Source organism: Lepisosteus oculatus, unplaced genomic scaffold, assembly GCF_040954835.1.
Source record: "Lepisosteus oculatus isolate fLepOcu1 unplaced genomic scaffold, fLepOcu1.hap2 HAP2_SCAFFOLD_396, whole genome shotgun sequence".
In the NCBI taxonomy this organism is placed as follows: Eukaryota; Metazoa; Chordata; class Actinopteri; order Semionotiformes; family Lepisosteidae; genus Lepisosteus; species Lepisosteus oculatus.
In genome coordinates this window covers 67,501-89,913 of record NW_027167930.1, presented here as the reverse complement: position 1 = coordinate 89,913, position 22,413 = coordinate 67,501, and the positions used below count along the sequence as shown (strand labels likewise).

Genomic DNA, 22,413 nt, shown 5'->3' with positions numbered 1-22,413 from the left:
TCTGTTCTTATCAGTTTAATATCTGATACGTCCCCCATCGGGGGACCACATATTAAACGGATTTTTGGAACAGGGAGCTGGATCAGGAGCTTGCTCCGTCCTCTCCACGCATCGGCCCGGTATTGCAGCGCCTCCGGGAGCGGTGCACCACCTTCTCTCAGCGGTGAAAAGACAGACGTAGCTAGCAAGCAAGCAAGCAAGCAAGCAAGCGAGGTGGACTGGAGCTCCTTCTTCTCGGGTCTCGTCTCTCGTCCATCTGTGTGTCTCTCTCTCCCCCTCCCCCTCCCCGTCTCCGTTCCCGTGCTCCCTCTGTGCACTTTCCCGCGTCTCGACTCTCTGGGCAAGCAGGCCGGCCCCCTTTTCGGCTCCCGTGCGTTTTCCCTCCAAAAAACTTAGTTTTTTCAGCCTTTTCCCAGGGAGGCAGGCGTGGCTTTTGTGTGTGTGTGTGTGTGTGTGTGTGTATGTGTGTGTGTGTGTGTGTCCCCGTCCTCGCAGGCGGGCCCCTTTCGACAGCCGGGCGGTTTCCCTCCAAAAAACTTAGTATATACACCTTTTCTTCCTTTTTTTCCGGCAGGCGGGCAGGCGCGCGCGTCTGTGTGTGTGTGTGTCCCCGTCCCTCCCGAGAGAGCGCTGCCCCTTGCCTCTGCCCGCAGGTGCCGACGGTCCGCTTTCGCTTGCAGCTCGCTCGGCACAGCTGCTGCTGGTGGGAGGGGCCTAAGCTAAGGAGGCCGGCCGGCTGGCGCCCCCCTGCGGCTGCGGTCGTTGTCGGGCCGTTGACAGGAGATCCAAGAGCAGGGCCCCCGCCCGGGACTGGCGGGCAGGCAGGCGAGCAAGCAGGCAGGCAAGAGAGGGGGAGAGCGGAGTCCGGGCGGCCGGCAGCCGCGTGCGGACCGGGCTCCCGAGGCGTCGGCCTGCGCCGCTGCGCGCCAGCCGGACGCCCGCGCGCCCGCCCAAGGCCGGCGTCGGGCATCGCTTCTCGGCCTTTTGGCTAAGATCAAGTGTAGTATCTGTTCTTATCAGTTTAATATCTGATACGTCCCCCATCGGGGGACCACATATTAAACGGATTTTTGGAACAGGGAGCTGGATCAGGAGCTTGCTCCGTCCTCTCCACGCATCGGCCCGGTATTGCAGCGCCTCCGGGAGCGGTGCACCACCTTCTCTCAGCGGTGAAAAGACAGACGTAGCTAGCAAGCAAGCAAGCAAGCAAGCAAGCGAGGTGGACTGGAGCTCCTTCTTCTCGGGTCTCGTCTCTCGTCCATCTGTGTGTCTCTCTCTCCCCCTCCCCCTCCCCGTCTCCGTTCCCGTGCTCCCTCTGTGCACTTTCCCGCGTCTCGACTCTCTGGGCAAGCAGGCCGGCCCCCTTTTCGGCTCCCGTGCGTTTTCCCTCCAAAAAACTTAGTTTTTTCAGCCTTTTCCCAGGGAGGCAGGCGTGGCTTTTGTGTGTGTGTGTGTGTGTGTGTGTATGTGTGTGTGTGTGTGTGTGTGTCCCCGTCCTCGCAGGCGGGCCCCTTTCGACAGCCGGGCGGTTTCCCTCCAAAAAACTTAGTATATACACCTTTTCTTCCTTTTTTTCCGGCAGGCGGGCAGGCGCGCGCGTCTGTGTGTGTGTGTGTCCCCGTCCCTCCCGAGAGAGCGCTGCCCCTTGCCTCTGCCCGCAGGTGCCGACGGTCCGCTTTCGCTTGCAGCTCGCTCGGCACAGCTGCTGCTGGTGGGAGGGGCCTAAGCTAAGGAGGCCGGCCGGCTGGCGCCCCCCTGCGGCTGCGGTCGTTGTCGGGCCGTTGACAGGAGATCCAAGAGCAGGGCCCCCGCCCGGGACTGGCGGGCAGGCAGGCGAGCAAGCAGGCAGGCAAGAGAGGGGGAGAGCGGAGTCCGGGCGGCCGGCAGCCGCGTGCGGACCGGGCTCCCGAGGCGTCGGCCTGCGCCGCTGCGCGCCAGCCGGACGCCCGCGCGCCCGCCCAAGGCCGGCGTCGGGCATCGCTTCTCGGCCTTTTGGCTAAGATCAAGTGTAGTATCTGTTCTTATCAGTTTAATATCTGATACGTCCCCCATCGGGGGACCACATATTAAACGGATTTTTGGAACAGGGAGCTGGATCAGGAGCTTGCTCCGTCCTCTCCACGCATCGGCCCGGTATTGCAGCGCCTCCGGGAGCGGTGCACCACCTTCTCTCAGCGGTGAAAAGACAGACGTAGCTAGCAAGCAAGCAAGCAAGCAAGCAAGCGAGGTGGACTGGAGCTCCTTCTTCTCGGGTCTCGTCTCTCGTCCATCTGTGTGTCTCTCTCTCCCCCTCCCCCTCCCCGTCTCCGTTCCCGTGCTCCCTCTGTGCACTTTCCCGCGTCTCGACTCTCTGGGCAAGCAGGCCGGCCCCCTTTTCGGCTCCCGTGCGTTTTCCCTCCAAAAAACTTAGTTTTTTCAGCCTTTTCCCAGGGAGGCAGGCGTGGCTTTTGTGTGTGTGTGTGTGTGTGTGTGTATGTGTGTGTGTGTGTGTGTGTGTCCCCGTCCTCGCAGGCGGGCCCCTTTCGACAGCCGGGCGGTTTCCCTCCAAAAAACTTAGTATATACACCTTTTCTTCCTTTTTTTCCGGCAGGCGGGCAGGCGCGCGCGTCTGTGTGTGTGTGTGTCCCCGTCCCTCCCGAGAGAGCGCTGCCCCTTGCCTCTGCCCGCAGGTGCCGACGGTCCGCTTTCGCTTGCAGCTCGCTCGGCACAGCTGCTGCTGGTGGGAGGGGCCTAAGCTAAGGAGGCCGGCCGGCTGGCGCCCCCCTGCGGCTGCGGTCGTTGTCGGGCCGTTGACAGGAGATCCAAGAGCAGGGCCCCCGCCCGGGACTGGCGGGCAGGCAGGCGAGCAAGCAGGCAGGCAAGAGAGGGGGAGAGCGGAGTCCGGGCGGCCGGCAGCCGCGTGCGGACCGGGCTCCCGAGGCGTCGGCCTGCGCCGCTGCGCGCCAGCCGGACGCCCGCGCGCCCGCCCAAGGCCGGCGTCGGGCATCGCTTCTCGGCCTTTTGGCTAAGATCAAGTGTAGTATCTGTTCTTATCAGTTTAATATCTGATACGTCCCCCATCGGGGGACCACATATTAAACGGATTTTTGGAACAGGGAGCTGGATCAGGAGCTTGCTCCGTCCTCTCCACGCATCGGCCCGGTATTGCAGCGCCTCCGGGAGCGGTGCACCACCTTCTCTCAGCGGTGAAAAGACAGACGTAGCTAGCAAGCAAGCAAGCAAGCAAGCAAGCGAGGTGGACTGGAGCTCCTTCTTCTCGGGTCTCGTCTCTCGTCCATCTGTGTGTCTCTCTCTCCCCCTCCCCCTCCCCGTCTCCGTTCCCGTGCTCCCTCTGTGCACTTTCCCGCGTCTCGACTCTCTGGGCAAGCAGGCCGGCCCCCTTTTCGGCTCCCGTGCGTTTTCCCTCCAAAAAACTTAGTTTTTTCAGCCTTTTCCCAGGGAGGCAGGCGTGGCTTTTGTGTGTGTGTGTGTGTGTGTGTGTATGTGTGTGTGTGTGTGTGTGTGTCCCCGTCCTCGCAGGCGGGCCCCTTTCGACAGCCGGGCGGTTTCCCTCCAAAAAACTTAGTATATACACCTTTTCTTCCTTTTTTTCCGGCAGGCGGGCAGGCGCGCGCGTCTGTGTGTGTGTGTGTCCCCGTCCCTCCCGAGAGAGCGCTGCCCCTTGCCTCTGCCCGCAGGTGCCGACGGTCCGCTTTCGCTTGCAGCTCGCTCGGCACAGCTGCTGCTGGTGGGAGGGGCCTAAGCTAAGGAGGCCGGCCGGCTGGCGCCCCCCTGCGGCTGCGGTCGTTGTCGGGCCGTTGACAGGAGATCCAAGAGCAGGGCCCCCGCCCGGGACTGGCGGGCAGGCAGGCGAGCAAGCAGGCAGGCAAGAGAGGGGGAGAGCGGAGTCCGGGCGGCCGGCAGCCGCGTGCGGACCGGGCTCCCGAGGCGTCGGCCTGCGCCGCTGCGCGCCAGCCGGACGCCCGCGCGCCCGCCCAAGGCCGGCGTCGGGCATCGCTTCTCGGCCTTTTGGCTAAGATCAAGTGTAGTATCTGTTCTTATCAGTTTAATATCTGATACGTCCCCCATCGGGGGACCACATATTAAACGGATTTTTGGAACAGGGAGCTGGATCAGGAGCTTGCTCCGTCCTCTCCACGCATCGGCCCGGTATTGCAGCGCCTCCGGGAGCGGTGCACCACCTTCTCTCAGCGGTGAAAAGACAGACGTAGCTAGCAAGCAAGCAAGCAAGCAAGCAAGCGAGGTGGACTGGAGCTCCTTCTTCTCGGGTCTCGTCTCTCGTCCATCTGTGTGTCTCTCTCTCCCCCTCCCCCTCCCCGTCTCCGTTCCCGTGCTCCCTCTGTGCACTTTCCCGCGTCTCGACTCTCTGGGCAAGCAGGCCGGCCCCCTTTTCGGCTCCCGTGCGTTTTCCCTCCAAAAAACTTAGTTTTTTCAGCCTTTTCCCAGGGAGGCAGGCGTGGCTTTTGTGTGTGTGTGTGTGTGTGTGTGTATGTGTGTGTGTGTGTGTGTGTGTCCCCGTCCTCGCAGGCGGGCCCCTTTCGACAGCCGGGCGGTTTCCCTCCAAAAAACTTAGTATATACACCTTTTCTTCCTTTTTTTCCGGCAGGCGGGCAGGCGCGCGCGTCTGTGTGTGTGTGTGTCCCCGTCCCTCCCGAGAGAGCGCTGCCCCTTGCCTCTGCCCGCAGGTGCCGACGGTCCGCTTTCGCTTGCAGCTCGCTCGGCACAGCTGCTGCTGGTGGGAGGGGCCTAAGCTAAGGAGGCCGGCCGGCTGGCGCCCCCCTGCGGCTGCGGTCGTTGTCGGGCCGTTGACAGGAGATCCAAGAGCAGGGCCCCCGCCCGGGACTGGCGGGCAGGCAGGCGAGCAAGCAGGCAGGCAAGAGAGGGGGAGAGCGGAGTCCGGGCGGCCGGCAGCCGCGTGCGGACCGGGCTCCCGAGGCGTCGGCCTGCGCCGCTGCGCGCCAGCCGGACGCCCGCGCGCCCGCCCAAGGCCGGCGTCGGGCATCGCTTCTCGGCCTTTTGGCTAAGATCAAGTGTAGTATCTGTTCTTATCAGTTTAATATCTGATACGTCCCCCATCGGGGGACCACATATTAAACGGATTTTTGGAACAGGGAGCTGGATCAGGAGCTTGCTCCGTCCTCTCCACGCATCGGCCCGGTATTGCAGCGCCTCCGGGAGCGGTGCACCACCTTCTCTCAGCGGTGAAAAGACAGACGTAGCTAGCAAGCAAGCAAGCAAGCAAGCAAGCGAGGTGGACTGGAGCTCCTTCTTCTCGGGTCTCGTCTCTCGTCCATCTGTGTGTCTCTCTCTCCCCCTCCCCCTCCCCGTCTCCGTTCCCGTGCTCCCTCTGTGCACTTTCCCGCGTCTCGACTCTCTGGGCAAGCAGGCCGGCCCCCTTTTCGGCTCCCGTGCGTTTTCCCTCCAAAAAACTTAGTTTTTTCAGCCTTTTCCCAGGGAGGCAGGCGTGGCTTTTGTGTGTGTGTGTGTGTGTGTGTGTATGTGTGTGTGTGTGTGTGTGTGTCCCCGTCCTCGCAGGCGGGCCCCTTTCGACAGCCGGGCGGTTTCCCTCCAAAAAACTTAGTATATACACCTTTTCTTCCTTTTTTTCCGGCAGGCGGGCAGGCGCGCGCGTCTGTGTGTGTGTGTGTCCCCGTCCCTCCCGAGAGAGCGCTGCCCCTTGCCTCTGCCCGCAGGTGCCGACGGTCCGCTTTCGCTTGCAGCTCGCTCGGCACAGCTGCTGCTGGTGGGAGGGGCCTAAGCTAAGGAGGCCGGCCGGCTGGCGCCCCCCTGCGGCTGCGGTCGTTGTCGGGCCGTTGACAGGAGATCCAAGAGCAGGGCCCCCGCCCGGGACTGGCGGGCAGGCAGGCGAGCAAGCAGGCAGGCAAGAGAGGGGGAGAGCGGAGTCCGGGCGGCCGGCAGCCGCGTGCGGACCGGGCTCCCGAGGCGTCGGCCTGCGCCGCTGCGCGCCAGCCGGACGCCCGCGCGCCCGCCCAAGGCCGGCGTCGGGCATCGCTTCTCGGCCTTTTGGCTAAGATCAAGTGTAGTATCTGTTCTTATCAGTTTAATATCTGATACGTCCCCCATCGGGGGACCACATATTAAACGGATTTTTGGAACAGGGAGCTGGATCAGGAGCTTGCTCCGTCCTCTCCACGCATCGGCCCGGTATTGCAGCGCCTCCGGGAGCGGTGCACCACCTTCTCTCAGCGGTGAAAAGACAGACGTAGCTAGCAAGCAAGCAAGCAAGCAAGCAAGCGAGGTGGACTGGAGCTCCTTCTTCTCGGGTCTCGTCTCTCGTCCATCTGTGTGTCTCTCTCTCCCCCTCCCCCTCCCCGTCTCCGTTCCCGTGCTCCCTCTGTGCACTTTCCCGCGTCTCGACTCTCTGGGCAAGCAGGCCGGCCCCCTTTTCGGCTCCCGTGCGTTTTCCCTCCAAAAAACTTAGTTTTTTCAGCCTTTTCCCAGGGAGGCAGGCGTGGCTTTTGTGTGTGTGTGTGTGTGTGTGTGTATGTGTGTGTGTGTGTGTGTGTGTCCCCGTCCTCGCAGGCGGGCCCCTTTCGACAGCCGGGCGGTTTCCCTCCAAAAAACTTAGTATATACACCTTTTCTTCCTTTTTTTCCGGCAGGCGGGCAGGCGCGCGCGTCTGTGTGTGTGTGTGTCCCCGTCCCTCCCGAGAGAGCGCTGCCCCTTGCCTCTGCCCGCAGGTGCCGACGGTCCGCTTTCGCTTGCAGCTCGCTCGGCACAGCTGCTGCTGGTGGGAGGGGCCTAAGCTAAGGAGGCCGGCCGGCTGGCGCCCCCCTGCGGCTGCGGTCGTTGTCGGGCCGTTGACAGGAGATCCAAGAGCAGGGCCCCCGCCCGGGACTGGCGGGCAGGCAGGCGAGCAAGCAGGCAGGCAAGAGAGGGGGAGAGCGGAGTCCGGGCGGCCGGCAGCCGCGTGCGGACCGGGCTCCCGAGGCGTCGGCCTGCGCCGCTGCGCGCCAGCCGGACGCCCGCGCGCCCGCCCAAGGCCGGCGTCGGGCATCGCTTCTCGGCCTTTTGGCTAAGATCAAGTGTAGTATCTGTTCTTATCAGTTTAATATCTGATACGTCCCCCATCGGGGGACCACATATTAAACGGATTTTTGGAACAGGGAGCTGGATCAGGAGCTTGCTCCGTCCTCTCCACGCATCGGCCCGGTATTGCAGCGCCTCCGGGAGCGGTGCACCACCTTCTCTCAGCGGTGAAAAGACAGACGTAGCTAGCAAGCAAGCAAGCAAGCAAGCAAGCGAGGTGGACTGGAGCTCCTTCTTCTCGGGTCTCGTCTCTCGTCCATCTGTGTGTCTCTCTCTCCCCCTCCCCCTCCCCGTCTCCGTTCCCGTGCTCCCTCTGTGCACTTTCCCGCGTCTCGACTCTCTGGGCAAGCAGGCCGGCCCCCTTTTCGGCTCCCGTGCGTTTTCCCTCCAAAAAACTTAGTTTTTTCAGCCTTTTCCCAGGGAGGCAGGCGTGGCTTTTGTGTGTGTGTGTGTGTGTGTGTGTATGTGTGTGTGTGTGTGTGTGTGTCCCCGTCCTCGCAGGCGGGCCCCTTTCGACAGCCGGGCGGTTTCCCTCCAAAAAACTTAGTATATACACCTTTTCTTCCTTTTTTTCCGGCAGGCGGGCAGGCGCGCGCGTCTGTGTGTGTGTGTGTCCCCGTCCCTCCCGAGAGAGCGCTGCCCCTTGCCTCTGCCCGCAGGTGCCGACGGTCCGCTTTCGCTTGCAGCTCGCTCGGCACAGCTGCTGCTGGTGGGAGGGGCCTAAGCTAAGGAGGCCGGCCGGCTGGCGCCCCCCTGCGGCTGCGGTCGTTGTCGGGCCGTTGACAGGAGATCCAAGAGCAGGGCCCCCGCCCGGGACTGGCGGGCAGGCAGGCGAGCAAGCAGGCAGGCAAGAGAGGGGGAGAGCGGAGTCCGGGCGGCCGGCAGCCGCGTGCGGACCGGGCTCCCGAGGCGTCGGCCTGCGCCGCTGCGCGCCAGCCGGACGCCCGCGCGCCCGCCCAAGGCCGGCGTCGGGCATCGCTTCTCGGCCTTTTGGCTAAGATCAAGTGTAGTATCTGTTCTTATCAGTTTAATATCTGATACGTCCCCCATCGGGGGACCACATATTAAACGGATTTTTGGAACAGGGAGCTGGATCAGGAGCTTGCTCCGTCCTCTCCACGCATCGGCCCGGTATTGCAGCGCCTCCGGGAGCGGTGCACCACCTTCTCTCAGCGGTGAAAAGACAGACGTAGCTAGCAAGCAAGCAAGCAAGCAAGCAAGCGAGGTGGACTGGAGCTCCTTCTTCTCGGGTCTCGTCTCTCGTCCATCTGTGTGTCTCTCTCTCCCCCTCCCCCTCCCCGTCTCCGTTCCCGTGCTCCCTCTGTGCACTTTCCCGCGTCTCGACTCTCTGGGCAAGCAGGCCGGCCCCCTTTTCGGCTCCCGTGCGTTTTCCCTCCAAAAAACTTAGTTTTTTCAGCCTTTTCCCAGGGAGGCAGGCGTGGCTTTTGTGTGTGTGTGTGTGTGTGTGTGTATGTGTGTGTGTGTGTGTGTGTGTCCCCGTCCTCGCAGGCGGGCCCCTTTCGACAGCCGGGCGGTTTCCCTCCAAAAAACTTAGTATATACACCTTTTCTTCCTTTTTTTCCGGCAGGCGGGCAGGCGCGCGCGTCTGTGTGTGTGTGTGTCCCCGTCCCTCCCGAGAGAGCGCTGCCCCTTGCCTCTGCCCGCAGGTGCCGACGGTCCGCTTTCGCTTGCAGCTCGCTCGGCACAGCTGCTGCTGGTGGGAGGGGCCTAAGCTAAGGAGGCCGGCCGGCTGGCGCCCCCCTGCGGCTGCGGTCGTTGTCGGGCCGTTGACAGGAGATCCAAGAGCAGGGCCCCCGCCCGGGACTGGCGGGCAGGCAGGCGAGCAAGCAGGCAGGCAAGAGAGGGGGAGAGCGGAGTCCGGGCGGCCGGCAGCCGCGTGCGGACCGGGCTCCCGAGGCGTCGGCCTGCGCCGCTGCGCGCCAGCCGGACGCCCGCGCGCCCGCCCAAGGCCGGCGTCGGGCATCGCTTCTCGGCCTTTTGGCTAAGATCAAGTGTAGTATCTGTTCTTATCAGTTTAATATCTGATACGTCCCCCATCGGGGGACCACATATTAAACGGATTTTTGGAACAGGGAGCTGGATCAGGAGCTTGCTCCGTCCTCTCCACGCATCGGCCCGGTATTGCAGCGCCTCCGGGAGCGGTGCACCACCTTCTCTCAGCGGTGAAAAGACAGACGTAGCTAGCAAGCAAGCAAGCAAGCAAGCAAGCGAGGTGGACTGGAGCTCCTTCTTCTCGGGTCTCGTCTCTCGTCCATCTGTGTGTCTCTCTCTCCCCCTCCCCCTCCCCGTCTCCGTTCCCGTGCTCCCTCTGTGCACTTTCCCGCGTCTCGACTCTCTGGGCAAGCAGGCCGGCCCCCTTTTCGGCTCCCGTGCGTTTTCCCTCCAAAAAACTTAGTTTTTTCAGCCTTTTCCCAGGGAGGCAGGCGTGGCTTTTGTGTGTGTGTGTGTGTGTGTGTGTATGTGTGTGTGTGTGTGTGTGTGTCCCCGTCCTCGCAGGCGGGCCCCTTTCGACAGCCGGGCGGTTTCCCTCCAAAAAACTTAGTATATACACCTTTTCTTCCTTTTTTTCCGGCAGGCGGGCAGGCGCGCGCGTCTGTGTGTGTGTGTGTCCCCGTCCCTCCCGAGAGAGCGCTGCCCCTTGCCTCTGCCCGCAGGTGCCGACGGTCCGCTTTCGCTTGCAGCTCGCTCGGCACAGCTGCTGCTGGTGGGAGGGGCCTAAGCTAAGGAGGCCGGCCGGCTGGCGCCCCCCTGCGGCTGCGGTCGTTGTCGGGCCGTTGACAGGAGATCCAAGAGCAGGGCCCCCGCCCGGGACTGGCGGGCAGGCAGGCGAGCAAGCAGGCAGGCAAGAGAGGGGGAGAGCGGAGTCCGGGCGGCCGGCAGCCGCGTGCGGACCGGGCTCCCGAGGCGTCGGCCTGCGCCGCTGCGCGCCAGCCGGACGCCCGCGCGCCCGCCCAAGGCCGGCGTCGGGCATCGCTTCTCGGCCTTTTGGCTAAGATCAAGTGTAGTATCTGTTCTTATCAGTTTAATATCTGATACGTCCCCCATCGGGGGACCACATATTAAACGGATTTTTGGAACAGGGAGCTGGATCAGGAGCTTGCTCCGTCCTCTCCACGCATCGGCCCGGTATTGCAGCGCCTCCGGGAGCGGTGCACCACCTTCTCTCAGCGGTGAAAAGACAGACGTAGCTAGCAAGCAAGCAAGCAAGCAAGCAAGCGAGGTGGACTGGAGCTCCTTCTTCTCGGGTCTCGTCTCTCGTCCATCTGTGTGTCTCTCTCTCCCCCTCCCCCTCCCCGTCTCCGTTCCCGTGCTCCCTCTGTGCACTTTCCCGCGTCTCGACTCTCTGGGCAAGCAGGCCGGCCCCCTTTTCGGCTCCCGTGCGTTTTCCCTCCAAAAAACTTAGTTTTTTCAGCCTTTTCCCAGGGAGGCAGGCGTGGCTTTTGTGTGTGTGTGTGTGTGTGTGTATGTGTGTGTGTGTGTGTGTGTCCCCGTCCTCGCAGGCGGGCCCCTTTCGACAGCCGGGCGGTTTCCCTCCAAAAAACTTAGTATATACACCTTTTCTTCCTTTTTTTCCGGCAGGCGGGCAGGCGCGCGCGTCTGTGTGTGTGTGTGTCCCCGTCCCTCCCGAGAGAGCGCTGCCCCTTGCCTCTGCCCGCAGGTGCCGACGGTCCGCTTTCGCTTGCAGCTCGCTCGGCACAGCTGCTGCTGGTGGGAGGGGCCTAAGCTAAGGAGGCCGGCCGGCTGGCGCCCCCCTGCGGCTGCGGTCGTTGTCGGGCCGTTGACAGGAGATCCAAGAGCAGGGCCCCCGCCCGGGACTGGCGGGCAGGCAGGCGAGCAAGCAGGCAGGCAAGAGAGGGGGAGAGCGGAGTCCGGGCGGCCGGCAGCCGCGTGCGGACCGGGCTCCCGAGGCGTCGGCCTGCGCCGCTGCGCGCCAGCCGGACGCCCGCGCGCCCGCCCAAGGCCGGCGTCGGGCATCGCTTCTCGGCCTTTTGGCTAAGATCAAGTGTAGTATCTGTTCTTATCAGTTTAATATCTGATACGTCCCCCATCGGGGGACCACATATTAAACGGATTTTTGGAACAGGGAGCTGGATCAGGAGCTTGCTCCGTCCTCTCCACGCATCGGCCCGGTATTGCAGCGCCTCCGGGAGCGGTGCACCACCTTCTCTCAGCGGTGAAAAGACAGACGTAGCTAGCAAGCAAGCAAGCAAGCAAGCAAGCGAGGTGGACTGGAGCTCCTTCTTCTCGGGTCTCGTCTCTCGTCCATCTGTGTGTCTCTCTCTCCCCCTCCCCCTCCCCGTCTCCGTTCCCGTGCTCCCTCTGTGCACTTTCCCGCGTCTCGACTCTCTGGGCAAGCAGGCCGGCCCCCTTTTCGGCTCCCGTGCGTTTTCCCTCCAAAAAACTTAGTTTTTTCAGCCTTTTCCCAGGGAGGCAGGCGTGGCTTTTGTGTGTGTGTGTGTGTGTGTGTATGTGTGTGTGTGTGTGTGTGTGTGTCCCCGTCCTCGCAGGCGGGCCCCTTTCGACAGCCGGGCGGTTTCCCTCCAAAAAACTTAGTATATACACCTTTTCTTCCTTTTTTTCCGGCAGGCGGGCAGGCGCGCGCGTCTGTGTGTGTGTGTGTCCCCGTCCCTCCCGAGAGAGCGCTGCCCCTTGCCTCTGCCCGCAGGTGCCGACGGTCCGCTTTCGCTTGCAGCTCGCTCGGCACAGCTGCTGCTGGTGGGAGGGGCCTAAGCTAAGGAGGCCGGCCGGCTGGCGCCCCCCTGCGGCTGCGGTCGTTGTCGGGCCGTTGACAGGAGATCCAAGAGCAGGGCCCCCGCCCGGGACTGGCGGGCAGGCAGGCGAGCAAGCAGGCAGGCAAGAGAGGGGGAGAGCGGAGTCCGGGCGGCCGGCAGCCGCGTGCGGACCGGGCTCCCGAGGCGTCGGCCTGCGCCGCTGCGCGCCAGCCGGACGCCCGCGCGCCCGCCCAAGGCCGGCGTCGGGCATCGCTTCTCGGCCTTTTGGCTAAGATCAAGTGTAGTATCTGTTCTTATCAGTTTAATATCTGATACGTCCCCCATCGGGGGACCACATATTAAACGGATTTTTGGAACAGGGAGCTGGATCAGGAGCTTGCTCCGTCCTCTCCACGCATCGGCCCGGTATTGCAGCGCCTCCGGGAGCGGTGCACCACCTTCTCTCAGCGGTGAAAAGACAGACGTAGCTAGCAAGCAAGCAAGCAAGCAAGCAAGCGAGGTGGACTGGAGCTCCTTCTTCTCGGGTCTCGTCTCTCGTCCATCTGTGTGTCTCTCTCTCCCCCTCCCCCTCCCCGTCTCCGTTCCCGTGCTCCCTCTGTGCACTTTCCCGCGTCTCGACTCTCTGGGCAAGCAGGCCGGCCCCCTTTTCGGCTCCCGTGCGTTTTCCCTCCAAAAAACTTAGTTTTTTCAGCCTTTTCCCAGGGAGGCAGGCGTGGCTTTTGTGTGTGTGTGTGTGTGTGTGTGTGTATGTGTGTGTGTGTGTGTGTGTGTCCCCGTCCTCGCAGGCGGGCCCCTTTCGACAGCCGGGCGGTTTCCCTCCAAAAAACTTAGTATATACACCTTTTCTTCCTTTTTTTCCGGCAGGCGGGCAGGCGCGCGCGTCTGTGTGTGTGTGTGTCCCCGTCCCTCCCGAGAGAGCGCTGCCCCTTGCCTCTGCCCGCAGGTGCCGACGGTCCGCTTTCGCTTGCAGCTCGCTCGGCACAGCTGCTGCTGGTGGGAGGGGCCTAAGCTAAGGAGGCCGGCCGGCTGGCGCCCCCCTGCGGCTGCGGTCGTTGTCGGGCCGTTGACAGGAGATCCAAGAGCAGGGCCCCCGCCCGGGACTGGCGGGCAGGCAGGCGAGCAAGCAGGCAGGCAAGAGAGGGGGAGAGCGGAGTCCGGGCGGCCGGCAGCCGCGTGCGGACCGGGCTCCCGAGGCGTCGGCCTGCGCCGCTGCGCGCCAGCCGGACGCCCGCGCGCCCGCCCAAGGCCGGCGTCGGGCATCGCTTCTCGGCCTTTTGGCTAAGATCAAGTGTAGTATCTGTTCTTATCAGTTTAATATCTGATACGTCCCCCATCGGGGGACCACATATTAAACGGATTTTTGGAACAGGGAGCTGGATCAGGAGCTTGCTCCGTCCTCTCCACGCATCGGCCCGGTATTGCAGCGCCTCCGGGAGCGGTGCACCACCTTCTCTCAGCGGTGAAAAGACAGACGTAGCTAGCAAGCAAGCAAGCAAGCAAGCAAGCGAGGTGGACTGGAGCTCCTTCTTCTCGGGTCTCGTCTCTCGTCCATCTGTGTGTCTCTCTCTCCCCCTCCCCCTCCCCGTCTCCGTTCCCGTGCTCCCTCTGTGCACTTTCCCGCGTCTCGACTCTCTGGGCAAGCAGGCCGGCCCCCTTTTCGGCTCCCGTGCGTTTTCCCTCCAAAAAACTTAGTTTTTTCAGCCTTTTCCCAGGGAGGCAGGCGTGGCTTTTGTGTGTGTGTGTGTGTGTGTGTATGTGTGTGTGTGTGTGTGTGTGTGTCCCCGTCCTCGCAGGCGGGCCCCTTTCGACAGCCGGGCGGTTTCCCTCCAAAAAACTTAGTATATACACCTTTTCTTCCTTTTTTTCCGGCAGGCGGGCAGGCGCGCGCGTCTGTGTGTGTGTGTGTCCCCGTCCCTCCCGAGAGAGCGCTGCCCCTTGCCTCTGCCCGCAGGTGCCGACGGTCCGCTTTCGCTTGCAGCTCGCTCGGCACAGCTGCTGCTGGTGGGAGGGGCCTAAGCTAAGGAGGCCGGCCGGCTGGCGCCCCCCTGCGGCTGCGGTCGTTGTCGGGCCGTTGACAGGAGATCCAAGAGCAGGGCCCCCGCCCGGGACTGGCGGGCAGGCAGGCGAGCAAGCAGGCAGGCAAGAGAGGGGGAGAGCGGAGTCCGGGCGGCCGGCAGCCGCGTGCGGACCGGGCTCCCGAGGCGTCGGCCTGCGCCGCTGCGCGCCAGCCGGACGCCCGCGCGCCCGCCCAAGGCCGGCGTCGGGCATCGCTTCTCGGCCTTTTGGCTAAGATCAAGTGTAGTATCTGTTCTTATCAGTTTAATATCTGATACGTCCCCCATCGGGGGACCACATATTAAACGGATTTTTGGAACAGGGAGCTGGATCAGGAGCTTGCTCCGTCCTCTCCACGCATCGGCCCGGTATTGCAGCGCCTCCGGGAGCGGTGCACCACCTTCTCTCAGCGGTGAAAAGACAGACGTAGCTAGCAAGCAAGCAAGCAAGCAAGCAAGCGAGGTGGACTGGAGCTCCTTCTTCTCGGGTCTCGTCTCTCGTCCATCTGTGTGTCTCTCTCTCCCCCTCCCCCTCCCCGTCTCCGTTCCCGTGCTCCCTCTGTGCACTTTCCCGCGTCTCGACTCTCTGGGCAAGCAGGCCGGCCCCCTTTTCGGCTCCCGTGCGTTTTCCCTCCAAAAAACTTAGTTTTTTCAGCCTTTTCCCAGGGAGGCAGGCGTGGCTTTTGTGTGTGTGTGTGTGTGTGTGTGTGTATGTGTGTGTGTGTGTGTGTCCCCGTCCTCGCAGGCGGGCCCCTTTCGACAGCCGGGCGGTTTCCCTCCAAAAAACTTAGTATATACACCTTTTCTTCCTTTTTTTCCGGCAGGCGGGCAGGCGCGCGCGTCTGTGTGTGTGTGTGTCCCCGTCCCTCCCGAGAGAGCGCTGCCCCTTGCCTCTGCCCGCAGGTGCCGACGGTCCGCTTTCGCTTGCAGCTCGCTCGGCACAGCTGCTGCTGGTGGGAGGGGCCTAAGCTAAGGAGGCCGGCCGGCTGGCGCCCCCCTGCGGCTGCGGTCGTTGTCGGGCCGTTGACAGGAGATCCAAGAGCAGGGCCCCCGCCCGGGACTGGCGGGCAGGCAGGCGAGCAAGCAGGCAGGCAAGAGAGGGGGAGAGCGGAGTCCGGGCGGCCGGCAGCCGCGTGCGGACCGGGCTCCCGAGGCGTCGGCCTGCGCCGCTGCGCGCCAGCCGGACGCCCGCGCGCCCGCCCAAGGCCGGCGTCGGGCATCGCTTCTCGGCCTTTTGGCTAAGATCAAGTGTAGTATCTGTTCTTATCAGTTTAATATCTGATACGTCCCCCATCGGGGGACCACATATTAAACGGATTTTTGGAACAGGGAGCTGGATCAGGAGCTTGCTCCGTCCTCTCCACGCATCGGCCCGGTATTGCAGCGCCTCCGGGAGCGGTGCACCACCTTCTCTCAGCGGTGAAAAGACAGACGTAGCTAGCAAGCAAGCAAGCAAGCAAGCAAGCGAGGTGGACTGGAGCTCCTTCTTCTCGGGTCTCGTCTCTCGTCCATCTGTGTGTCTCTCTCTCCCCCTCCCCCTCCCCGTCTCCGTTCCCGTGCTCCCTCTGTGCACTTTCCCGCGTCTCGACTCTCTGGGCAAGCAGGCCGGCCCCCTTTTCGGCTCCCGTGCGTTTTCCCTCCAAAAAACTTAGTTTTTTCAGCCTTTTCCCAGGGAGGCAGGCGTGGCTTTTGTGTGTGTGTGTGTGTGTGTGTGTATGTGTGTGTGTGTGTGTGTGTGTCCCCGTCCTCGCAGGCGGGCCCCTTTCGACAGCCGGGCGGTTTCCCTCCAAAAAACTTAGTATATACACCTTTTCTTCCTTTTTTTCCGGCAGGCGGGCAGGCGCGCGCGTCTGTGTGTGTGTGTGTCCCCGTCCCTCCCGAGAGAGCGCTGCCCCTTGCCTCTGCCCGCAGGTGCCGACGGTCCGCTTTCGCTTGCAGCTCGCTCGGCACAGCTGCTGCTGGTGGGAGGGGCCTAAGCTAAGGAGGCCGGCCGGCTGGCGCCCCCCTGCGGCTGCGGTCGTTGTCGGGCCGTTGACAGGAGATCCAAGAGCAGGGCCCCCGCCCGGGACTGGCGGGCAGGCAGGCGAGCAAGCAGGCAGGCAAGAGAGGGGGAGAGCGGAGTCCGGGCGGCCGGCAGCCGCGTGCGGACCGGGCTCCCGAGGCGTCGGCCTGCGCCGCTGCGCGCCAGCCGGACGCCCGCGCGCCCGCCCAAGGCCGGCGTCGGGCATCGCTTCTCGGCCTTTTGGCTAAGATCAAGTGTAGTATCTGTTCTTATCAGTTTAATATCTGATACGTCCCCCATCGGGGGACCACATATTAAACGGATTTTTGGAACAGGGAGCTGGATCAGGAGCTTGCTCCGTCCTCTCCACGCATCGGCCCGGTATTGCAGCGCCTCCGGGAGCGGTGCACCACCTTCTCTCAGCGGTGAAAAGACAGACGTAGCTAGCAAGCAAGCAAGCAAGCAAGCAAGCGAGGTGGACTGGAGCTCCTTCTTCTCGGGTCTCGTCTCTCGTCCATCTGTGTGTCTCTCTCTCCCCCTCCCCCTCCCCGTCTCCGTTCCCGTGCTCCCTCTGTGCACTTTCCCGCGTCTCGACTCTCTGGGCAAGCAGGCCGGCCCCCTTTTCGGCTCCCGTGCGTTTTCCCTCCAAAAAACTTAGTTTTTTCAGCCTTTTCCCAGGGAGGCAGGCGTGGCTTTTGTGTGTGTGTGTGTGTGTGTGTATGTGTGTGTGTGTGTGTGTGTGTCCCCGTCCTCGCAGGCGGGCCCCTTTCGACAGCCGGGCGGTTTCCCTCCAAAAAACTTAGTATATACACCTTTTCTTCCTTTTTTTCCGGCAGGCGGGCAGGCGCGCGCGTCTGTGTGTGTGTGTGTCCCCGTCCCTCCCGAGAGAGCGCTGCCCCTTGCCTCTGCCCGCAGGTGCCGACGGTCCGCTTTCGCTTGCAGCTCGCTCGGCACAGCTGCTGCTGGTGGGAGGGGCCTAAGCTAAGGAGGCCGGCCGGCTGGCGCCCCCCTGCGGCTGCGGTCGTTGTCGGGCCGTTGACAGGAGATCCAAGAGCAGGGCCCCCGCCCGGGACTGGCGGGCAGGCAGGCGAGCAAGCAGGCAGGCAAGAGAGGGGGAGAGCGGAGTCCGGGCGGCCGGCAGCCGCGTGCGGACCGGGCTCCCGAGGCGTCGGCCTGCGCCGCTGCGCGCCAGCCGGACGCCCGCGCGCCCGCCCAAGGCCGGCGTCGGGCATCGCTTCTCGGCCTTTTGGCTAAGATCAAGTGTAGTATCTGTTCTTATCAGTTTAATATCTGATACGTCCCCCATCGGGGGACCACATATTAAACGGATTTTTGGAACAGGGAGCTGGATCAGGAGCTTGCTCCGTCCTCTCCACGCATCGGCCCGGTATTGCAGCGCCTCCGGGAGCGGTGCACCACCTTCTCTCAGCGGTGAAAAGACAGACGTAGCTAGCAAGCAAGCAAGCAAGCAAGCAAGCGAGGTGGACTGGAGCTCCTTCTTCTCGGGTCTCGTCTCTCGTCCATCTGTGTGTCTCTCTCTCCCCCTCCCCCTCCCCGTCTCCGTTCCCGTGCTCCCTCTGTGCACTTTCCCGCGTCTCGACTCTCTGGGCAAGCAGGCCGGCCCCCTTTTCGGCTCCCGTGCGTTTTCCCTCCAAAAAACTTAGTTTTTTCAGCCTTTTCCCAGGGAGGCAGGCGTGGCTTTTGTGTGTGTGTGTGTGTGTGTGTGTATGTGTGTGTGTGTGTGTGTGTGTCCCCGTCCTCGCAGGCGGGCCCCTTTCGACAGCCGGGCGGTTTCCCTCCAAAAAACTTAGTATATACACCTTTTCTTCCTTTTTTTCCGGCAGGCGGGCAGGCGCGCGCGTCTGTGTGTGTGTGTGTCCCCGTCCCTCCCGAGAGAGCGCTGCCCCTTGCCTCTGCCCGCAGGTGCCGACGGTCCGCTTTCGCTTGCAGCTCGCTCGGCACAGCTGCTGCTGGTGGGAGGGGCCTAAGCTAAGGAGGCCGGCCGGCTGGCGCCCCCCTGCGGCTGCGGTCGTTGTCGGGCCGTTGACAGGAGATCCAAGAGCAGGGCCCCCGCCCGGGACTGGCGGGCAGGCAGGCGAGCAAGCAGGCAGGCAAGAGAGGGGGAGAGCGGAGTCCGGGCGGCCGGCAGCCGCGTGCGGACCGGGCTCCCGAGGCGTCGGCCTGCGCCGCTGCGCGCCAGCCGGACGCCCGCGCGCCCGCCCAAGGCCGGCGTCGGGCATCGCTTCTCGGCCTTTTGGCTAAGATCAAGTGTAGTATCTGTTCTTATCAGTTTAATATCTGATACGTCCCCCATCGGGGGACCACATATTAAACGGATTTTTGGAACAGGGAGCTGGATCAGGAGCTTGCTCCGTCCTCTCCACGCATCGGCCCGGTATTGCAGCGCCTCCGGGAGCGGTGCACCACCTTCTCTCAGCGGTGAAAAGACAGACGTAGCTAGCAAGCAAGCAAGCAAGCAAGCAAGCGAGGTGGACTGGAGCTCCTTCTTCTCGGGTCTCGTCTCTCGTCCATCTGTGTGTCTCTCTCTCCCCCTCCCCCTCCCCGTCTCCGTTCCCGTGCTCCCTCTGTGCACTTTCCCGCGTCTCGACTCTCTGGGCAAGCAGGCCGGCCCCCTTTTCGGCTCCCGTGCGTTTTCCCTCCAAAAAACTTAGTTTTTTCAGCCTTTTCCCAGGGAGGCAGGCGTGGCTTTTGTGTGTGTGTGTGTGTGTGTGTGTATGTGTGTGTGTGTGTGTGTCCCCGTCCTCGCAGGCGGGCCCCTTTCGACAGCCGGGCGGTTTCCCTCCAAAAAACTTAGTATATACACCTTTTCTTCCTTTTTTTCCGGCAGGCGGGCAGGCGCGCGCGTCTGTGTGTGTGTGTGTCCCCGTCCCTCCCGAGAGAGCGCTGCCCCTTGCCTCTGCCCGCAGGTGCCGACGGTCCGCTTTCGCTTGCAGCTCGCTCGGCACAGCTGCTGCTGGTGGGAGGGGCCTAAGCTAAGGAGGCCGGCCGGCTGGCGCCCCCCTGCGGCTGCGGTCGTTGTCGGGCCGTTGACAGGAGATCCAAGAGCAGGGCCCCCGCCCGGGACTGGCGGGCAGGCAGGCGAGCAAGCAGGCAGGCAAGAGAGGGGGAGAGCGGAGTCCGGGCGGCCGGCAGCCGCGTGCGGACCGGGCTCCCGAGGCGTCGGCCTGCGCCGCTGCGCGCCAGCCGGACGCCCGCGCGCCCGCCCAAGGCCGGCGTCGGGCATCGCTTCTCGGCCTTTTGGCTAAGATCAAGTGTAGTATCTGTTCTTATCAGTTTAATATCTGATACGTCCCCCATCGGGGGACCACATATTAAACGGATTTTTGGAACAGGGAGCTGGATCAGGAGCTTGCTCCGTCCTCTCCACGCATCGGCCCGGTATTGCAGCGCCTCCGGGAGCGGTGCACCACCTTCTCTCAGCGGTGAAAAGACAGACGTAGCTAGCAAGCAAGCAAGCAAGCAAGCAAGCGAGGTGGACTGGAGCTCCTTCTTCTCGGGTCTCGTCTCTCGTCCATCTGTGTGTCTCTCTCTCCCCCTCCCCCTCCCCGTCTCCGTTCCCGTGCTCCCTCTGTGCACTTTCCCGCGTCTCGACTCTCTGGGCAAGCAGGCCGGCCCCCTTTTCGGCTCCCGTGCGTTTTCCCTCCAAAAAACTTAGTTTTTTCAGCCTTTTCCCAGGGAGGCAGGCGTGGCTTTTGTGTGTGTGTGTGTGTGTGTGTGTATGTGTGTGTGTGTGTGTGTGTGTGTCCCCGTCCTCGCAGGCGGGCCCCTTTCGACAGCCGGGCGGTTTCCCTCCAAAAAACTTAGTATATACACCTTTTCTTCCTTTTTTTCCGGCAGGCGGGCAGGCGCGCGCGTCTGTGTGTGTGTGTGTCCCCGTCCCTCCCGAGAGAGCGCTGCCCCTTGCCTCTGCCCGCAGGTGCCGACGGTCCGCTTTCGCTTGCAGCTCGCTCGGCACAGCTGCTGCTGGTGGGAGGGGCCTAAGCTAAGGAGGCCGGCCGGCTGGCGCCCCCCTGCGGCTGCGGTCGTTGTCGGGCCGTTGACAGGAGATCCAAGAGCAGGGCCCCCGCCCGGGACTGGCGGGCAGGCAGGCGAGCAAGCAGGCAGGCAAGAGAGGGGGAGAGCGGAGTCCGGGCGGCCGGCAGCCGCGTGCGGACCGGGCTCCCGAGGCGTCGGCCTGCGCCGCTGCGCGCCAGCCGGACGCCCGCGCGCCCGCCCAAGGCCGGCGTCGGGCATCGCTTCTCGGCCTTTTGGCTAAGATCAAGTGTAGTATCTGTTCTTATCAGTTTAATATCTGATACGTCCCCCATCGGGGGACCACATATTAAACGGATTTTTGGAACAGGGAGCTGGATCAGGAGCTTGCTCCGTCCTCTCCACGCATCGGCCCGGTATTGCAGCGCCTCCGGGAGCGGTGCACCACCTTCTCTCAGCGGTGAAAAGACAGACGTAGCTAGCAAGCAAGCAAGCAAGCAAGCAAGCGAGGTGGACTGGAGCTCCTTCTTCTCGGGTCTCGTCTCTCGTCCATCTGTGTGTCTCTCTCTCCCCCTCCCCCTCCCCGTCTCCGTTCCCGTGCTCCCTCTGTGCACTTTCCCGCGTCTCGACTCTCTGGGCAAGCAGGCCGGCCCCCTTTTCGGCTCCCGTGCGTTTTCCCTCCAAAAAACTTAGTTTTTTCAGCCTTTTCCCAGGGAGGCAGGCGTGGCTGTGTGTGTGTGTGTGTGTGTGTGTGTATGTGTGTGTGTGTGTGTGTGTGTCCCCGTCCTCGCAGGCGGGCCCCTTTCGACAGCCGGGCGGTTTCCCTCCAAAAAACTTAGTATATACACCTTTTCTTCCTTTTTTTCCGGCAGGCGGGCAGGCGCGCGCGTCTGTGTGTGTGTGTGTCCCCGTCCCTCCCGAGAGAGCGCTGCCCCTTGCCTCTGCCCGCAGGTGCCGACGGTCCGCTTTCGCTTGCAGCTCGCTCGGCACAGCTGCTGCTGGTGGGAGGGGCCTAAGCTAAGGAGGCCGGCCGGCTGGCGCCCCCCTGCGGCTGCGGTCGTTGTCGGGCCGTTGACAGGAGATCCAAGAGCAGGGCCCCCGCCCGGGACTGGCGGGCAGGCAGGCGAGCAAGCAGGCAGGCAAGAGAGGGGGAGAGCGGAGTCCGGGCGGCCGGCAGCCGCGTGCGGACCGGGCTCCCGAGGCGTCGGCCTGCGCCGCTGCGCGCCAGCCGGACGCCCGCGCGCCCGCCCAAGGCCGGCGTCGGGCATCGCTTCTCGGCCTTTTGGCTAAGATCAAGTGTAGTATCTGTTCTTATCAGTTTAATATCTGATACGTCCCCCATCGGGGGACCACATATTAAACGGATTTTTGGAACAGGGAGCTGGATCAGGAGCTTGCTCCGTCCTCTCCACGCATCGGCCCGGTATTGCAGCGCCTCCGGGAGCGGTGCACCACCTTCTCTCAGCGGTGAAAAGACAGACGTAGCTAGCAAGCAAGCAAGCAAGCAAGCAAGCGAGGTGGACTGGAGCTCCTTCTTCTCGGGTCTCGTCTCTCGTCCATCTGTGTGTCTCTCTCTCCCCCTCCCCCTCCCCGTCTCCGTTCCCGTGCTCCCTCTGTGCACTTTCCCGCGTCTCGACTCTCTGGGCAAGCAGGCCGGCCCCCTTTTCGGCTCCCGTGCGTTTTCCCTCCAAAAAACTTAGTTTTTTCAGCCTTTTCCCAGGGAGGCAGGCGTGGCTTTTGTGTGTGTGTGTGTGTGTGTGTATGTGTGTGTGTGTGTGTGTGTGTCCCCGTCCTCGCAGGCGGGCCCCTTTCGACAGCCGGGCGGTTTCCCTCCAAAAAACTTAGTATATACACCTTTTCTTCCTTTTTTTCCGGCAGGCGGGCAGGCGCGCGCGTCTGTGTGTGTGTGTGTCCCCGTCCCTCCCGAGAGAGCGCTGCCCCTTGCCTCTGCCCGCAGGTGCCGACGGTCCGCTTTCGCTTGCAGCTCGCTCGGCACAGCTGCTGCTGGTGGGAGGGGCCTAAGCTAAGGAGGCCGGCCGGCTGGCGCCCCCCTGCGGCTGCGGTCGTTGTCGGGCCGTTGACAGGAGATCCAAGAGCAGGGCCCCCGCCCGGGACTGGCGGGCAGGCAGGCGAGCAAGCAGGCAGGCAAGAGAGGGGGAGAGCGGAGTCCGGGCGGCCGGCAGCCGCGTGCGGACCGGGCTCCCGAGGCGTCGGCCTGCGCCGCTGCGCGCCAGCCGGACGCCCGCGCGCCCGCCCAAGGCCGGCGTCGGGCATCGCTTCTCGGCCTTTTGGCTAAGATCAAGTGTAGTATCTGTTCTTATCAGTTTAATATCTGATACGTCCCCCATCGGGGGACCACATATTAAACGGATTTTTGGAACAGGGAGCTGGATCAGGAGCTTGCTCCGTCCTCTCCACGCATCGGCCCGGTATTGCAGCGCCTCCGGGAGCGGTGCACCACCTTCTCTCAGCGGTGAAAAGACAGACGTAGCTAGCAAGCAAGCAAGCAAGCAAGCAAGCGAGGTGGACTGGAGCTCCTTCTTCTCGGGTCTCGTCTCTC

General features: G+C 63.3%; 22 non-coding genes and 1 pseudogene across 22 annotated transcripts; all 23 read left to right on the top strand.

Moving 5' to 3' along the window:
* LOC138228031 (U2 spliceosomal RNA) lies at nucleotides 1–153 on the top strand (annotated as a pseudogene; the record flags this gene model as incomplete).
* An 815-nt stretch (nucleotides 154–968) lies between these two features.
* On the top strand, nucleotides 969–1,159 carry LOC138228029 (U2 spliceosomal RNA). Its single transcript, XR_011185133.1, has one exon. It is a non-coding gene; the product is annotated as a U2 spliceosomal RNA (small nuclear RNA).
* An 817-nt stretch (nucleotides 1,160–1,976) lies between these two features.
* LOC138228028 (U2 spliceosomal RNA) lies at nucleotides 1,977–2,167 on the top strand. The gene has a single exon (XR_011185132.1). It is a non-coding gene; the product is annotated as a U2 spliceosomal RNA (small nuclear RNA).
* An 817-nt stretch (nucleotides 2,168–2,984) lies between these two features.
* On the top strand, nucleotides 2,985–3,175 carry LOC138228027 (U2 spliceosomal RNA). The gene has a single exon (XR_011185131.1). It is a non-coding gene; the product is annotated as a U2 spliceosomal RNA (small nuclear RNA).
* Nucleotides 3,176–3,992: 817 nt separating this feature from the next.
* Nucleotides 3,993–4,183, top strand: LOC138228025 (U2 spliceosomal RNA). Its single transcript, XR_011185129.1, has one exon. It is a non-coding gene; the product is annotated as a U2 spliceosomal RNA (small nuclear RNA).
* Nucleotides 4,184–5,000: 817 nt separating this feature from the next.
* On the top strand, nucleotides 5,001–5,191 carry LOC138228024 (U2 spliceosomal RNA). Its single transcript, XR_011185128.1, has one exon. It is a non-coding gene; the product is annotated as a U2 spliceosomal RNA (small nuclear RNA).
* Nucleotides 5,192–6,008: 817 nt separating this feature from the next.
* Nucleotides 6,009–6,199, top strand: LOC138228023 (U2 spliceosomal RNA). Its single transcript, XR_011185127.1, has one exon. It is a non-coding gene; the product is annotated as a U2 spliceosomal RNA (small nuclear RNA).
* Nucleotides 6,200–7,016: 817 nt separating this feature from the next.
* Nucleotides 7,017–7,207, top strand: LOC138228022 (U2 spliceosomal RNA). The gene has a single exon (XR_011185126.1). It is a non-coding gene; the product is annotated as a U2 spliceosomal RNA (small nuclear RNA).
* An 817-nt stretch (nucleotides 7,208–8,024) lies between these two features.
* LOC138228021 (U2 spliceosomal RNA) lies at nucleotides 8,025–8,215 on the top strand. The gene has a single exon (XR_011185125.1). It is a non-coding gene; the product is annotated as a U2 spliceosomal RNA (small nuclear RNA).
* Nucleotides 8,216–9,032: 817 nt separating this feature from the next.
* LOC138228020 (U2 spliceosomal RNA) lies at nucleotides 9,033–9,223 on the top strand. The gene has a single exon (XR_011185124.1). It is a non-coding gene; the product is annotated as a U2 spliceosomal RNA (small nuclear RNA).
* Nucleotides 9,224–10,040: 817 nt separating this feature from the next.
* Nucleotides 10,041–10,231, top strand: LOC138228019 (U2 spliceosomal RNA). Its single transcript, XR_011185123.1, has one exon. It is a non-coding gene; the product is annotated as a U2 spliceosomal RNA (small nuclear RNA).
* Nucleotides 10,232–11,044: 813 nt separating this feature from the next.
* LOC138228018 (U2 spliceosomal RNA) lies at nucleotides 11,045–11,235 on the top strand. The gene has a single exon (XR_011185122.1). It is a non-coding gene; the product is annotated as a U2 spliceosomal RNA (small nuclear RNA).
* An 817-nt stretch (nucleotides 11,236–12,052) lies between these two features.
* On the top strand, nucleotides 12,053–12,243 carry LOC138228017 (U2 spliceosomal RNA). The gene has a single exon (XR_011185121.1). It is a non-coding gene; the product is annotated as a U2 spliceosomal RNA (small nuclear RNA).
* Nucleotides 12,244–13,062: 819 nt separating this feature from the next.
* LOC138228016 (U2 spliceosomal RNA) lies at nucleotides 13,063–13,253 on the top strand. Its single transcript, XR_011185120.1, has one exon. It is a non-coding gene; the product is annotated as a U2 spliceosomal RNA (small nuclear RNA).
* Nucleotides 13,254–14,070: 817 nt separating this feature from the next.
* Nucleotides 14,071–14,261, top strand: LOC138228014 (U2 spliceosomal RNA). The gene has a single exon (XR_011185118.1). It is a non-coding gene; the product is annotated as a U2 spliceosomal RNA (small nuclear RNA).
* An 815-nt stretch (nucleotides 14,262–15,076) lies between these two features.
* On the top strand, nucleotides 15,077–15,267 carry LOC138228013 (U2 spliceosomal RNA). Its single transcript, XR_011185117.1, has one exon. It is a non-coding gene; the product is annotated as a U2 spliceosomal RNA (small nuclear RNA).
* Nucleotides 15,268–16,084: 817 nt separating this feature from the next.
* On the top strand, nucleotides 16,085–16,275 carry LOC138228012 (U2 spliceosomal RNA). Its single transcript, XR_011185116.1, has one exon. It is a non-coding gene; the product is annotated as a U2 spliceosomal RNA (small nuclear RNA).
* An 815-nt stretch (nucleotides 16,276–17,090) lies between these two features.
* Nucleotides 17,091–17,281, top strand: LOC138228011 (U2 spliceosomal RNA). The gene has a single exon (XR_011185115.1). It is a non-coding gene; the product is annotated as a U2 spliceosomal RNA (small nuclear RNA).
* An 817-nt stretch (nucleotides 17,282–18,098) lies between these two features.
* Nucleotides 18,099–18,289, top strand: LOC138228010 (U2 spliceosomal RNA). The gene has a single exon (XR_011185114.1). It is a non-coding gene; the product is annotated as a U2 spliceosomal RNA (small nuclear RNA).
* An 813-nt stretch (nucleotides 18,290–19,102) lies between these two features.
* LOC138228009 (U2 spliceosomal RNA) lies at nucleotides 19,103–19,293 on the top strand. The gene has a single exon (XR_011185113.1). It is a non-coding gene; the product is annotated as a U2 spliceosomal RNA (small nuclear RNA).
* Nucleotides 19,294–20,112: 819 nt separating this feature from the next.
* On the top strand, nucleotides 20,113–20,303 carry LOC138228008 (U2 spliceosomal RNA). Its single transcript, XR_011185112.1, has one exon. It is a non-coding gene; the product is annotated as a U2 spliceosomal RNA (small nuclear RNA).
* Nucleotides 20,304–21,119: 816 nt separating this feature from the next.
* LOC138228007 (U2 spliceosomal RNA) lies at nucleotides 21,120–21,310 on the top strand. Its single transcript, XR_011185111.1, has one exon. It is a non-coding gene; the product is annotated as a U2 spliceosomal RNA (small nuclear RNA).
* An 815-nt stretch (nucleotides 21,311–22,125) lies between these two features.
* On the top strand, nucleotides 22,126–22,316 carry LOC138228006 (U2 spliceosomal RNA). Its single transcript, XR_011185110.1, has one exon. It is a non-coding gene; the product is annotated as a U2 spliceosomal RNA (small nuclear RNA).
* Nucleotides 22,317–22,413: the final 97 nt, after the last annotated feature.